At 43.8% G+C, this 12,806-nt stretch overlaps 2 pseudogenes; both read right to left on the bottom strand.

Moving 5' to 3' along the window:
* Positions 1-9,749: 9,749 nt before the first annotated feature.
* On the bottom strand, positions 9,750-11,001 carry LOC123426609 (annotated as a pseudogene).
* A 409-nt stretch (positions 11,002-11,410) lies between these two features.
* On the bottom strand, positions 11,411-12,369 carry LOC123426620 (annotated as a pseudogene).
* Between the last annotated feature and the right edge of the window lie 437 nt (positions 12,370-12,806).

Below are 12,806 nucleotides of genomic sequence, written 5' to 3'. Positions count from 1 at the left end.
ACAGCCTCTATAATACAATGAAAAATAAATGATCAATTCTATTCCACGATGTATTCCTAGTTTGAAAAGAGATGAATGAAGGGCATGATCATTATAAAGTATACCCATTTTTATTTATCCCAGCTGGGTTCTTGTTGAATACCCATAGAGCTCGGATTCCGACGATACGAGCAAAAGCTATGAAAGCATTAGGAAAGGGACACCCGCCTCCATTTTGGATTCGGTCTGTTCCATCTTTTACCTTTGGAAAAATAAAGGGATTGGAGCCGCAAATCCTTGTTGAAGAGGATATGGAGCACAAGAGTGAAGAGTGAAGAGTAGAGGGCGCATTGGATGTGCGCTCCCTATGAACGATGTCCCACTAGAAATGGATCTTCGGAAAGAAGAGTGTTTCTCTTGATATTTCTATTCTATTCTATTTCTATAAGTGAATTATTGATCTTGATCAAATGGAGAAAATGTAGATGTGAAACTATGTTCTTTGAACACCTTCTTCCATGCTATTGAAGCTGGCAAACAGGGGAGTGAGTGAAGAGAGAAGCCATGCCTCTTTCGATGTGAGGCAAGCGATGAACGAGTAGATGCTGCCCTTAGACCAATTTTCTCTTTCGGTAGCTGACACCGAGATGGGCTAGGCTAGGAAACCTTATTCGAGACGATAGGGATGGTAAACAAAGCGATGGGGTATACGTACGAATTGGAATACAAATGAAATCATTGCCTATAAAGATGAACCCGTTAGCGTATAGGAACAACAGCATATGAAAGTTGGGTGGATACTCCTATTTAATTGGTTTAACCAGAAACAGAGGATAGGATTCGAAAAGTCAACCGGAAACCGTGCCCTAATCTTTAATTGAGTTCAATACCCCTACTACTAGTATTGGCGTGGGTTCGTATGTATACATTCGTATTGGCTTAGCGGTGCACTTCGTATCCCGCCACATCCGATCCTTTGCTTTGCTTCCTTCTTACTTTTATGATTTTATTGACTACTCTTGTGCAGCTGGGATATAGTGAGTTGAGAAAGGAGATAGTGAAACTTAACTAGTCTTTGTCATGGAAGGGAGCAACTTCTCTCGAGTACGTACAGTACTGAGGATTTACGAATAGGCTAACGTTACCAGTACATAGTGGATCTATGATAGTGATGTATGGACCACACCAACCTCTCTTTCTAGCCGTAATCGATAAGAAAGGAAGAAATATCATGGCATGTGAAAGCAATAAATCTATAATAAAATAGGTAAAGAAAGGCAAATACTCCGGGGTAATTGGCTTATACCACAATGTTACTCTGACAGGATCCTTGACAAAATAGTCTTGGCTTGTAACCCAGTATTTATTGGACAATATAACTGGCTGCTGAATACGCGCGGCTATCCTGCTAATACTGGCAACCAAAGACATGAGGTTCTTCATACCAGCATAATCATTCTCCCAGTATTGGAAACATACTTTTGTAATAACATGAATGTCTTTAATCTCTGTGTACCTTCCTATTTGCTCTGTCAGCTCATTAGCTGTTGCAAATATTTCTTAGCTATTAGATCCTATTTCTTCATGGTAGAACTCCAAGACAGATGATAGCTCTTGCTTGTCTTCATGAAAAAGTGCAGAAGCCTGTATCAATGAAGAGTAGGCCGGTACCAGCAGAAGATAGTAAATAGTGAGGGAAGGTTGGCTTGACAGGCTTCGTTCTGGATGTTGTAATCTCTTCTCATGGTCTTTGTTCGCTTTATTATCCCGTTGTGAGAATGGCTAGGACTGTGGATCCACACGCCCCTCTAGTCAGTACTTTCCGAGTAGCGCAAGGCTTCTTCGTTGGCAAATAAACGAATTAATGAACTAATTTCCTAATATGACGTGAACTTGAACTAGCATTGATCAAGTCCATGAGCTCATAAGAAGGAGTTCTTCACGTGAGAAAGTCCACGGCTTAGCTTAATTCAATAAAAAAGAAAGTATCCAATCGACTTTAGGAGCGCCATATGTTTCTATCTGAAACGGTAAAGCGAGGCTCGCTATAAGGGTCATAGCTAGTTCAGGATTGGTAGGAAAGTAATACAAATGATTGTAATATGACAACCCCCAGGGGAGCTAGCCTTTGTGTTAAGATTAAAAAGAAGAGCCCTCTTTTCATACGACTCGGTGATTCCATTGCTCTATCCGGCCGCAAGATTCGATCGCGTACAGCACGAGCACGAGATGGGTTGGGGACTTAGAAATGAGCTATGCTCCAAGAATTGACCCCTGAACTACCTTTGCCCGCCTTTTCTTGTAGAATCCATTCCCCCTCTTTTATATATTTAGAATGCTTTTAGGGCTAGTGGAATGAGGCTGGAACCCATCAATATCGCTAAACCGGGAGAGTTGCTTGTGTTGGGTTCAAAGTTTCGCTCTACCAAGGCAAGATATAATAGAATATGCATCCAGCTTTAGCTGAATATAGTGAGTGTTCAGCGAAAAAGAAGCTATCCCGCTAAATCTTCCCGTGGGGCCAAGGTTTGTTTGACATAAAGATAGATAAGTGACCTTACTACACACCCATGGGTGAAACTCTCACTCCGATTTGATTACCAGGTTGGGGATAGGCAAACTACTTATCAATGCATTTGTGTTGCTCTGGTGGCCACATATAGAAGAGTTGTTAGTGAAGTTAGCTAGAAAGGGTCGTCATTTCCCTACCATTCAATCTTCCACCTGCCAGATTTATCGTCACTATTTTATTATAGTGGGTATCAGTATCCATTGGATAAATCCCTCCGCATAACACTTCAGCCCTGACTTTTATTGATAAGACGAATGTCTACTCTGCGTGGTTAACAAGCGTTTTCCGAATCATCTATACCTTCTCATCAGCCTCCTGGACAAGATCCGGAGCGCTTCTCCCGATGGGCTTAAGCTCTTACGTAGTATATAGTGACTGTAAGGAATAGAGCTTATGTATAGTGCCTGTACGGAGCCACCCACCTCAATGGTGAAATGGTAGCAGCTATTGTGTTGTATGCGAACTCCCAGCTGATAGGCAAGAGAGGGGGCGGCTAGCAAGGGAAAGGAAAGCCGTATCTTTGGCTAAAGTATGTCATAAGACAATATATCAGTGGTCTATACTGCCTGAATCTGAGCCTGAACTGGTGCTGCACATACATGACCAGGATAATATTATTCTCCACACTTATAACACAGACCATTAGCCCTTCTCTTCTGTATTCCTTCAACTGTTTTTCCCCTTGTCGAACTTTGACTGAGACATAGCCTTGCTGCTGCGGGGCAGCCGACTTATAATTCTAGTTACTGTCCTTCTTGTTCATGTAGTGCCTGCCTCTCTCCAAAACTCCTTCCCGCACTTGATTGAGCAAAAGATGCAGCTTCACTAATTGAGTTAGGCACCTGCACTTCCACTGCAGCTCTGAGTTCATTCTTCAGACCCAAAAGAAATTGTGTCACCAGCAGCAGTCCTCCTACATTCAGATCATACAATTTAACCTAGCGGAGCGGATTCAACTACTTAAGATATTCTTCCTCAGAGCCAGTCTTCTCTCTATCATCATCTATCGTCTAAATAAGTAAATAATGAAACCGATATAGATCTTGTTGAGGACCCCCATCCAAGCCATAGGAAAGAAAGCCACTGGAGTGCGACGCTCAAAGCAAAAGTAAGTAATAGGGAAACAAGGTTCTATTAGGCTTGCAGGGCTGCTGCTCTTTGAAAGACGAGGTCTAGTGGAAGAGGCGGGTCGGGAAAGTTGAGTACTCAGATTCGGCGCTTGCTTGACATCTCTCTTTGAATCTGAAACCTGACATGACCATTGATTCCGCCTCCATTGCCGGAAAGGATAATGATGGATCTTTAGCTAGCTCATAGGCAGAGGAAAGGTATACGTTAACAGATAAGGAAAAGTGGATCCGCTACCAAATACGTTGTGGAGCCGTGTTCTCCAGGGAGGTTTGAGGGTTCTTGGGATGGGTTCTATGTTGCTGCCCATTCATTTCCTATTAATAAGGAGATATGTAAAGCCAGTCATTCTATTAAAGAGAACTTCCAGTGGCAGATTTTAGATGGTAATTCGGTGCGATTGTTATAAGACCCTTGGCTCGGTGGGACTGCATTGAATAGAAGGCCTATTCCTATGAACATGTCAGAGCTGTTGGAAGGTTTGTCTCTCTCCCACTATCTCATTCCTAATAGGGATTGGCATCTTAGTTTATTAGCTTTTTTTCTCCCTGATGAGGTGGTGCGAGAAATTTCAGCTGTACCAATTCCTAGAAGCATCTGTTCTGATACTTTGACATGGGGGTCTTCTGTTCACTCTGACGATTAGGATGAAGGAAGTATACAGGGAGGTCTGCCAGCCATTTAATGAGGAAGGTGGTCTTCATTTCTCTTGCGTATGGAAGCTTAAGGTCATTCCCTGCATTCCGTTTTTTTGGTGGAAAGCTTATTGGAATAGACTTCCGTGCAGAGAACGAACTTCTTGTCTCAAGGAATTTGCTCCCATTGTCTCAGTGTTTTTTTTATGTTTGTGAAGGGGTAGTGGAGGACATAGACCATGTTCTGGTGAAGTGCACAGTAGCTAATCAAGTGTGGATGGTTGGTCTTCCTGAACTCTTTGAGCTGGAGCTTTGGACTCTACGAGGTATTGGGTGCTTGCCCTATTGAGAGTATCTTACATTCTCTCTTCACCAGACAGATAGACAAATAGGCAATCCGATAGAAAGATTATGGCTTCCTTACTATCAGCAAGCTCCCACAGGCGATGAACTGCTTCTGACTTCTTCATTCGGTTTGTAGCCATACCGTATAGAGTGAAAAATGCCTTTTTTGGAAGTAGCTAGATTCAAGCAAGCATCCAAGCAAAACGATCTTTTGACAATGGGCTCTGCCCAACACTGGGACTGACTAACTTTATAAGAAGATAGAAAAGGCAGCAATCCAAGCTCTTTTTGAATCGGATATTGGATAGGCTAAGCTAGGTGTAGCCCGCTTTCTCTACGGTTTTGCTGAACTTGTCAAGCCCGGGGGGCCTTTAGGGAATTTTGGAGAATGATAGATTCTAGGATAACACGGCACTAAGGTTGAATGGGATGGCATGGGTTAAGCATCTTACTTTGGACCTTCGAGCTAAGTTATTTAATAAGGGGCTTCTCCTACTAATTAATTGGAAATCCTTTTTACAAATATCCTCCTCAGAGCGCCCTGTAACCTTACCTTTTCTGAATGGTACACTTTAAGACGTTCAGAATAGAAGAAGAGCGGTCGTCGATTGATTGAAAGTGGATTGACGGCATTCATCAGTTGATTGAAAATGGACTTTTCTTTTCTGATCGAGCGAGGTCCCTTTTGGGCTTAAAAGTCCTTTGAGCCGTGGAATCCCTTTTGTCTTGATTTAGGAGAATAGGCGCATTGATTAGGTTACGTGGTTTGAGCAATCTGCAGGAAGTTTCTTTTCTATTTATTATATATACCATTCATATTCAAGTAAGACGGATAGGGCATATTTGACTAGGAAGCAAGCAAAGCAAGTCCCTCCATACCAGCTAGCAGTCTTGTTTAGGGAGTATCCTTCTTTACTGAGTCAGGTTCCCGGGTGCCTATGCGATTATTAAGGCAGGGTGCTACTGTACCAGTAGTAGAGTGGCTTGAATCAAATCGTTTGTCTAGAGAGGGTGTAGCGATAACCAAAGCTGACTGTACTAGAAACTTGAGATCCTGTATAGGCAACTGGCCTTAGAATAGTGTATTGAACTACAGGACAGGAACGACCCATAATCATTGGCGAAGAAGGCTTGGAAAAGGATAAAACATATTGAAGAGAAGCTTTCACAAAGGCCAATAGCCGATAGCTGATGTCACTAGCCTTAACTTCTTTATCTACTTGAAAGCTGATGAGAGTACGGCTTTCTTAAAGGAAGTGTCCGTGCCTATGATATTTTTTCCTAGTAAAGTAAATAAAATTGGATTCGCCTTTTTCCGTATATATAAAGGCAAGGAGAGCTCTTCGTCGAGCTTCTTATCCATTGAAGAAAAAGACAGACTGAAACTTTAAGACTCAAACCTGCCCCTTTATTATTATTAGTAAGTAAGATAGGTTGCTTGAGCCAATCCTTAAATCGTGGGAGGAAAAGGCATAAAAGTGAGCCCACCCGACTAAAGGGGAGAAATTCAGAACTTCAAAATAATCGAAGAGTGGTCGGAGGTTTGATAACCCAAGGCAAATCCACTTCACGTTATCTTGTTCCTGGTCAAGCTCCCGTACCCGCTCCTTAGTCCCATCCTCCTCATCGAATTAAAGTAACGTAAGGTTTCGTAAGAAACAATTGAATAAGCGTATCAAAGAGAATGAGGTCTAGCACTCCGAAATACCATCGAGAAAGAGCAATAGAACAAGGTTAGAATAAGATCTCCAAAATGGGTGGGACAACCAAAGGCAATTCAATGGATAATCGGTATACTTAGTGCGTAGGCAAGCCCAACGGTATCCAATCAATGTAGTCGGCAGAACAAAGGAAACAGGAATGAGAGATAAGAAAAAAATCTAAGTACCGAGAGGAAAATAGAGCTCGAATCCATAGCATTCTCCACGCACCCACCATTCATTAGCAGCGACCTTACCACACATCATTACCACCAACCATTTCACTCAAATCTGTAGCTTTGCTACCTTCGCAACTAGAGGCAATGAAGATATTCTTCCTTTATTTCTCTTTCTTGGCATCAATAACAAAAAGAACCATAGGTGCACCAACCAAGGCAGAGATTGGAGATACTACGATTGGAGTGCAGTGACCATACCCGAGATAGATCTGAACCGACGGTTGCGGAGAATAGAATAGGTACAACGGAAAATCATGGGAATAACGAGAGGGTACGTAGGGAACATGGCTGACCAAGCTCCTTTTTCTAACGATTGCCAAAATTGGCCGGTGTTCTTCCCAACTGCTCCAATAAACGTGCCTACACCCCATTCCGTCTAGAAAATGATATGATTGACCGATAGTACTTATGAAACCCGGCACTGAACTAAGGGTTTGATTTGCGACCTCCTGAACTGTTCGCATTGCTCTCTTCGGTTCAAGGCTATGATGAAAGTTCAGATCGCCTTCCTAACGTACGGAATACGGAATTTAGTCGATGCTAAACCTCTGTTCTAGCTGAGACTAACGGCACAGATTTCTAGTGCTATAACAGAAACTGCCCTTAACGCGCAAATGAAAGCCCTCACAACACTCTTTACCTGCAACTGCTCCCGCTTATGGTAGTAGATAAACAGGTGGTGGACATGTATCTGCAGCCTCTGCTGCTGGTAGATTGACTGTTTTATATGGACTGAAAAAAAACGGAGGGTAGTGCTTGAGAATGCTACTCTATTCCTGGAATTAGCCATCCCCTTCTTTGACTATTCGACCTGCTCCTCGAAGCAAGGAAGGGAATGAAGATGGCATTGAATGCCCTTTCCGCAAGAAGGATAGGAGTTGGCTTACCGCATCTACCTTCTCATCGCGGGATATGGGCTGGGGCGTTAACTTAAGTACTAAAGCTGCTGGAGCGGCTGCCTTCGTTGATTCCCCACGAAGGAATCGGAATATCGCTACTTCCCCTTACTGCCCTAAGCGGGGGAGATGGATTAAAAACCTTGTGTGAAGGAAAGGCTGTCAAAGTCGTTGACCATTAATCCGGTTGAAGGACAAATGGACAGTGAATCAACGGAATCGAGTTGTTCTAAGGATTCGGATTCGGCAGTCGAGACATCTATATCTATGGAATTTCAAAAGAGAGAAAAGGATCCGAATCCGACCCGAGGACGAGCTCAAACCTTAGGGTTTGAAAATAAGAAGTAAAGCTCTCGTTTACTTCAATCAAAAAAGGTAGGTCATAACACAGATTGAATTAGACCTTACTCAATCACTCATCGCTGGAAAAAGTAGAGCGATTTCCTCGCAAAAAAAGCACGAGCGAGATATTCTTCCTTAATAGGGATCTCAATTGCGGGAAGAAGTACAAAGGGCAAAGGCAGAAGTGGAAGGGTCAAACTCCTCTATCGGGGAAAGACAGGAAGGATAAAAGTGTAAAATCACTTGTTTGAAACATCTAAAAAATAGAAATGGCTATTAGAAGTTGTATTTTCGGTGGTCAAAGGGAAGGAATCAGAAAAGAGGGAAGCGCTCTCAAGGTAGAATCAGTTCCAGGCAAGTATGTCCATTGAAAGGAAAGAGTCCCTAAACAAAACAGACAGGTTTTCAGCAAATAAGACGGGTCCTGGTCTTCGGCAACAAAAGAAGCCGAAGCGAGAGCTCGATCAAAGAACCTTTATAGATCCTCATCATCCTCAGGTTCTGGATACACAGCGAGAAGGGAATCTTCCTGTTCGAATGGAAGATTTTCGAAAGAGAGGGGAGAAATCAATCACATGCGTGAGCGGATCGAGCTATTATATAATAAGTAACGGCTGAAAAAGCTATTCTTGGTAGATCCACTTGTCAAGGCGCGGAAAGCCGTGTTCCTTCTCAGCTCATGCTTTCCTGATTGATTTGAAAGACCCTACACACCACCGTATCCTTGGCTTTCTTCCCACTTTCAAAGAACTTGCTATCATTCTTTCGATTCTATCTCCTCGCTTTAGGTCTTATGCTTCTTATTAAAGGGGTTATGCCACTCCGAGTCCATCAGTGTTGAAGGAATGGACAGAGACAGGCAAAGACAAAGTACTGATTTGACTACCGATAGAGAGCAGAGCTAGAGACAAGATGCCTAGGACCTGGAGGAGATCCATAAGAACCAAGTCGTGGAGAAGATAGCATCAAACTGGAGATAATAAACCTAACTCTCCGTGCTTTAATCGAGAATGGATACAGGGTCGTCGAGCGAAACCTTTATTAGGGGGTAGACCTACCTTGTTTTGTTGACTTATTGCTTTCCAGCAAAGCGTGCCGGCCCTATCTCTAAAGCACCAAACTTCCACATTTTAGGAGATGCCCTATCTTCCCTTAAAGAGCCAGCTTATTGAATAGAGCTGTCACTCCTTACCTTACCTAAGACCCCTTCGGGATATCTTTTGAAAACCTTTTCTCTGAAAAGAAAAGATGTTTGCGATCCCTTGCCCGCTCGATTAAAGAAAGTGGGATCTGGCCTTGCATTTTTTAGATAGGGCTCCCTCACGGCATTCTTGCTCTTGCATTTGAAAGTCGAATCAGGATTCCATCTAGAGAAAGGTTCCGCATGGAACTAGTGAATGTGTATGCCGAATGTAGGCAGGTATACCTGACCTTTGATATTAAGCTATGATCTCTCTTCTCTCTCTTGAAGTTCCCACAAAGCGACTCTGAACCTAAGACCGGGTTGTGGGATGTCTTTTGATATTCTAAACTAAGAAAAACGCAATTGGATTTCTTTTTATATCCCTATGATAGGAAATGAAAGAAAAGGTCGAGCTTAAGCCGATTCCATTGCGGAAAGAAAAGAGGCTCTCCCATTCCCACCTGATACGTCAAAAGCAATTGACTAATAAGGGGAACCAACCAGTCGAATTCGATTGATTATGTCACTCCGCATTACTATAAAAGGGCAGCAGCTTTCTACTAAAATGGGCTTTGGCACTCCTTCCGCTATTACTCGAAATAATAATAATAGTGAAAGGGCAGTCGAATTTGTGACTACGTCAAAGGCTCGTTTCACTCGAATTTAAAGGCTGTAACTCCTACTTATTTCTATTAATTAAAGCTTGCCCATGGCTGCTTTCTTCCCATTCTTTCTTCTTTCCACTAATCTAATGGTTTCATTCTCCCATCGAGAGGTTATGATACTAGCAAGAGTCCTATTCTTCTCCTCTCGATCCTACCTTGGGTTATGTTTGACAGGGATGGTCAGTGAACTTCTATTGGTTTCAAAGGAGGATAGAGATCCATTGGGGAAGGCTCGAAAGGTTATTCGATATCAAGGTTGACCCTCGACGCGCCGCAGCCACTATTTTTACTCCTTTTATGCAATTATGAACGAAACTTTCTCGATTCCAATGCAACTTATCCTTTTGGAGTTGACGTAACAAACTACGCGAGCCTCCCGATGAAGCCAACAGAAATCCTATCCGAATACTAAAAATAAAAGGCAATTTCATTATGGTGGTATACCAGCCGCCAGTTCTGGAACTTCCAGTTCCAATCGGAGCATATAGATCCGTAAATGGATTTGTATGTATAGCCACTTCAGTCGTGCTCCTCGTTTCTCGAATGGAAAAAAAGTATCTTCTTTCTGGGAACATGCTAAACCAGAAATTCTTATGTTCGTGATTCTTCATCCACCGATGCAGAAAATCTTCCAGTTTTCCATTCTCATATGAGACAGGAAAGTTTATGGGCAACAGGTCGGCACGAAGTGATTCATCATGTTCAAACATGAACCTTTCGCTCGTTGGGGACGGTTTATAAATCATCAAATTCCCACAAATGGAATGAGAAGTGGGTCCATGTAAATGATCGAGACCTCGCAAACAACAACGTTCCTTCCCCATATGGAGTTCGGGACCCAAAGGCAATCGTTGAGTGAACTGTATCTTATTCGTATTAGTTGACCTAAGCCGCACCATTATTGCAGGGGTGGGGCTCGGCCTCCGAACCGTACGTGGGACGAGTTTCTGCCTCATACAGCTCGGGCCGAAGACCGGGGAAGTTGAGGAGAGATGGGGAGACCCAACTGCTGCCGGTCGGGACGGACAGGAAAGGGGGCGGGGATAAGCTTGTGAAGAAGCAAGCTTATTGCCCCACCCCCCAAAAACAAACCGAACCCAGCAAGAAAACGTATCCGCTTTAGCAACAAAGCGCTCATCCCTTGCTTGCTGCTTCGCGTTCTTTCTATTCCATCCCAGTCCATTCCGGGATAGGCGGCTAATATAATATGTGCAGTAGTCGTCGTCTGACCAATCGGCCCGGACACCAGACCGCTTGTGCCCGCCCATTCTGTCTCGCCCTAAATGGAATGGCTCTCTTAGTTACGCTGTGCCCCGACCCGAGTTCCCACGTCCGCTTTTATCCGCCCGCAACCCGGCCAACACAACATTAGGGCCGTCCCCCCCATTCTATGCTGACCCGGGCCGGGGCTCGCTTTTTGGGAAGCCCGTTCCCACCGCGCTCACGGCCCGGCTGGCCTGCCAGCGGTAGTGGGAATTCTCCCGTTCCCTGGTCAAAAAAGGGTTGGTTGGATGCGGGATCTACTCCACGAGGAGCGGTACGGACGTAGATGATATCATCACGACCTCTCTTTGCGTACCGCTAGGGATGCTTAACGCCACTTCGCCAACTGGCATTACCTGCGCTTTCGTGTCTCTCAGTGTGGTCAGCACTGGGTGTTTCCGAGCAGCGAGGCTTACACCCATTCGCATTAATTCATCCGAAGTTCCTTACCCTTATGCACGAATTTTGGAATAAGCCATCTTCCTATCAAGGTTAAGGAGTCAACTGAGCATCTCAGCGGCGGGATTGAATACCCGGATCGAATCAGAGTTCACGCCGCCCGCCCTGAACAAATAGAATAGGAGGCGTGGGCCACAGGTCGCACATAAGCCATCGGGTCGCACGACAGAAGAACACCCAACATAAAGATGCACACTCCTCCATGTGAAATAGAAAGATTCATCTTCACTTTTTTGTAGTAGTCGTGACCAACAGCCATCAGCAGTCGGCTCGTTGGTAAGGCGAGAGCTTCAAGCCCGCTTTCTGGTGGCACACCCCCCAAACAAGCACCACTCGACGAGGGGGGGCGGGGAAAGCTACAGGCCCAAAACCTTCGACCCTTCTTTCTATATGGGGGTGCCCGGGGCACCTCATCTTGTCATTTTGTTGCTCATTCCCCTTAGGCCGAAGTGTTTGGCCTTTACTTCGGAGCGCCCGCTCACGCTTCGCTGACCTATCGCGTGGTAAAGAGAAGAGAGTACGAAAGAATTGTAAACAGAGCAGACCGCAGAAAGATTCTAAATATGACAAGTCCCCCATGGATTCGATAATAAGGAAATGAAGAACGGGAACGAAACGAAATAAAGCATTTCTAGCGGATGAGCTTCTCTCCATTTTGTCTGGTAATAGAATAGGGCGGCTTGCTTTGACCAACACTCCACTTTTAGCTCTGTCCATGGAGCGTATGAATTTCCTTAAATGTAGATAGACCAAAAAAGGGAATAAAGGGATAGGAATAGGAATTATAGTACCATTGGAAGAAGAGGCACCAGTGGGAACATCTCTACTGACGAACCATTTCAATAGTACGGGTGCTGCCGTGCCACGGGGCACGACCATGGAAGTAATGAAAAAGAAGAAGTTCTGTAGTTGGACCATCTGCTCTATCCGTTCGATTTGAGCTTCTCCAGAGAAGATGAGACGCTAAAAATGTAAGTGTTCGCAACGCATACCGAAAAAGGGTACCTATGTTGCCGACCATTAATGACTAGTTCGAAGACCAGGAGCAGGGGCACGTGCCAAGAAAGATTTGTTACTTTCCCTATGGTTTTCGAACGTTTTCAATAAAACCTTCTCGTAGAAGTATTTTCACAAAGTTTTCGGTAATATTAGTAGATGCTATTCGAACCCTTCCTTTTATTAAGATTAGAATTCTTATTCTTATTATTATCTAATTATTCTTTTTTTTCATGTATATGCGTCAGACACAATCTACTAATTGATCTATATTCTGATACCCTACTATATCATAGTCTCTACTACTAGTATTTTTAATACCTCAGGAGCTCATGAGACTCTTTTAGTGAAATTCATAAGTCTCAATTCCCGAGCGATCGCACCAAAAACTCGAGTTCCTTTTG

Source organism: Hordeum vulgare, chromosome 1H (genome assembly GCF_904849725.1).
Source record: "Hordeum vulgare subsp. vulgare chromosome 1H, MorexV3_pseudomolecules_assembly, whole genome shotgun sequence".
Classification (NCBI taxonomy): Eukaryota; Viridiplantae; Streptophyta; class Magnoliopsida; order Poales; family Poaceae; genus Hordeum; species Hordeum vulgare.
The sequence above is the reverse complement of the archived record's forward strand: the minus strand, read 5'-3'. Positions and strand labels throughout refer to the sequence as shown.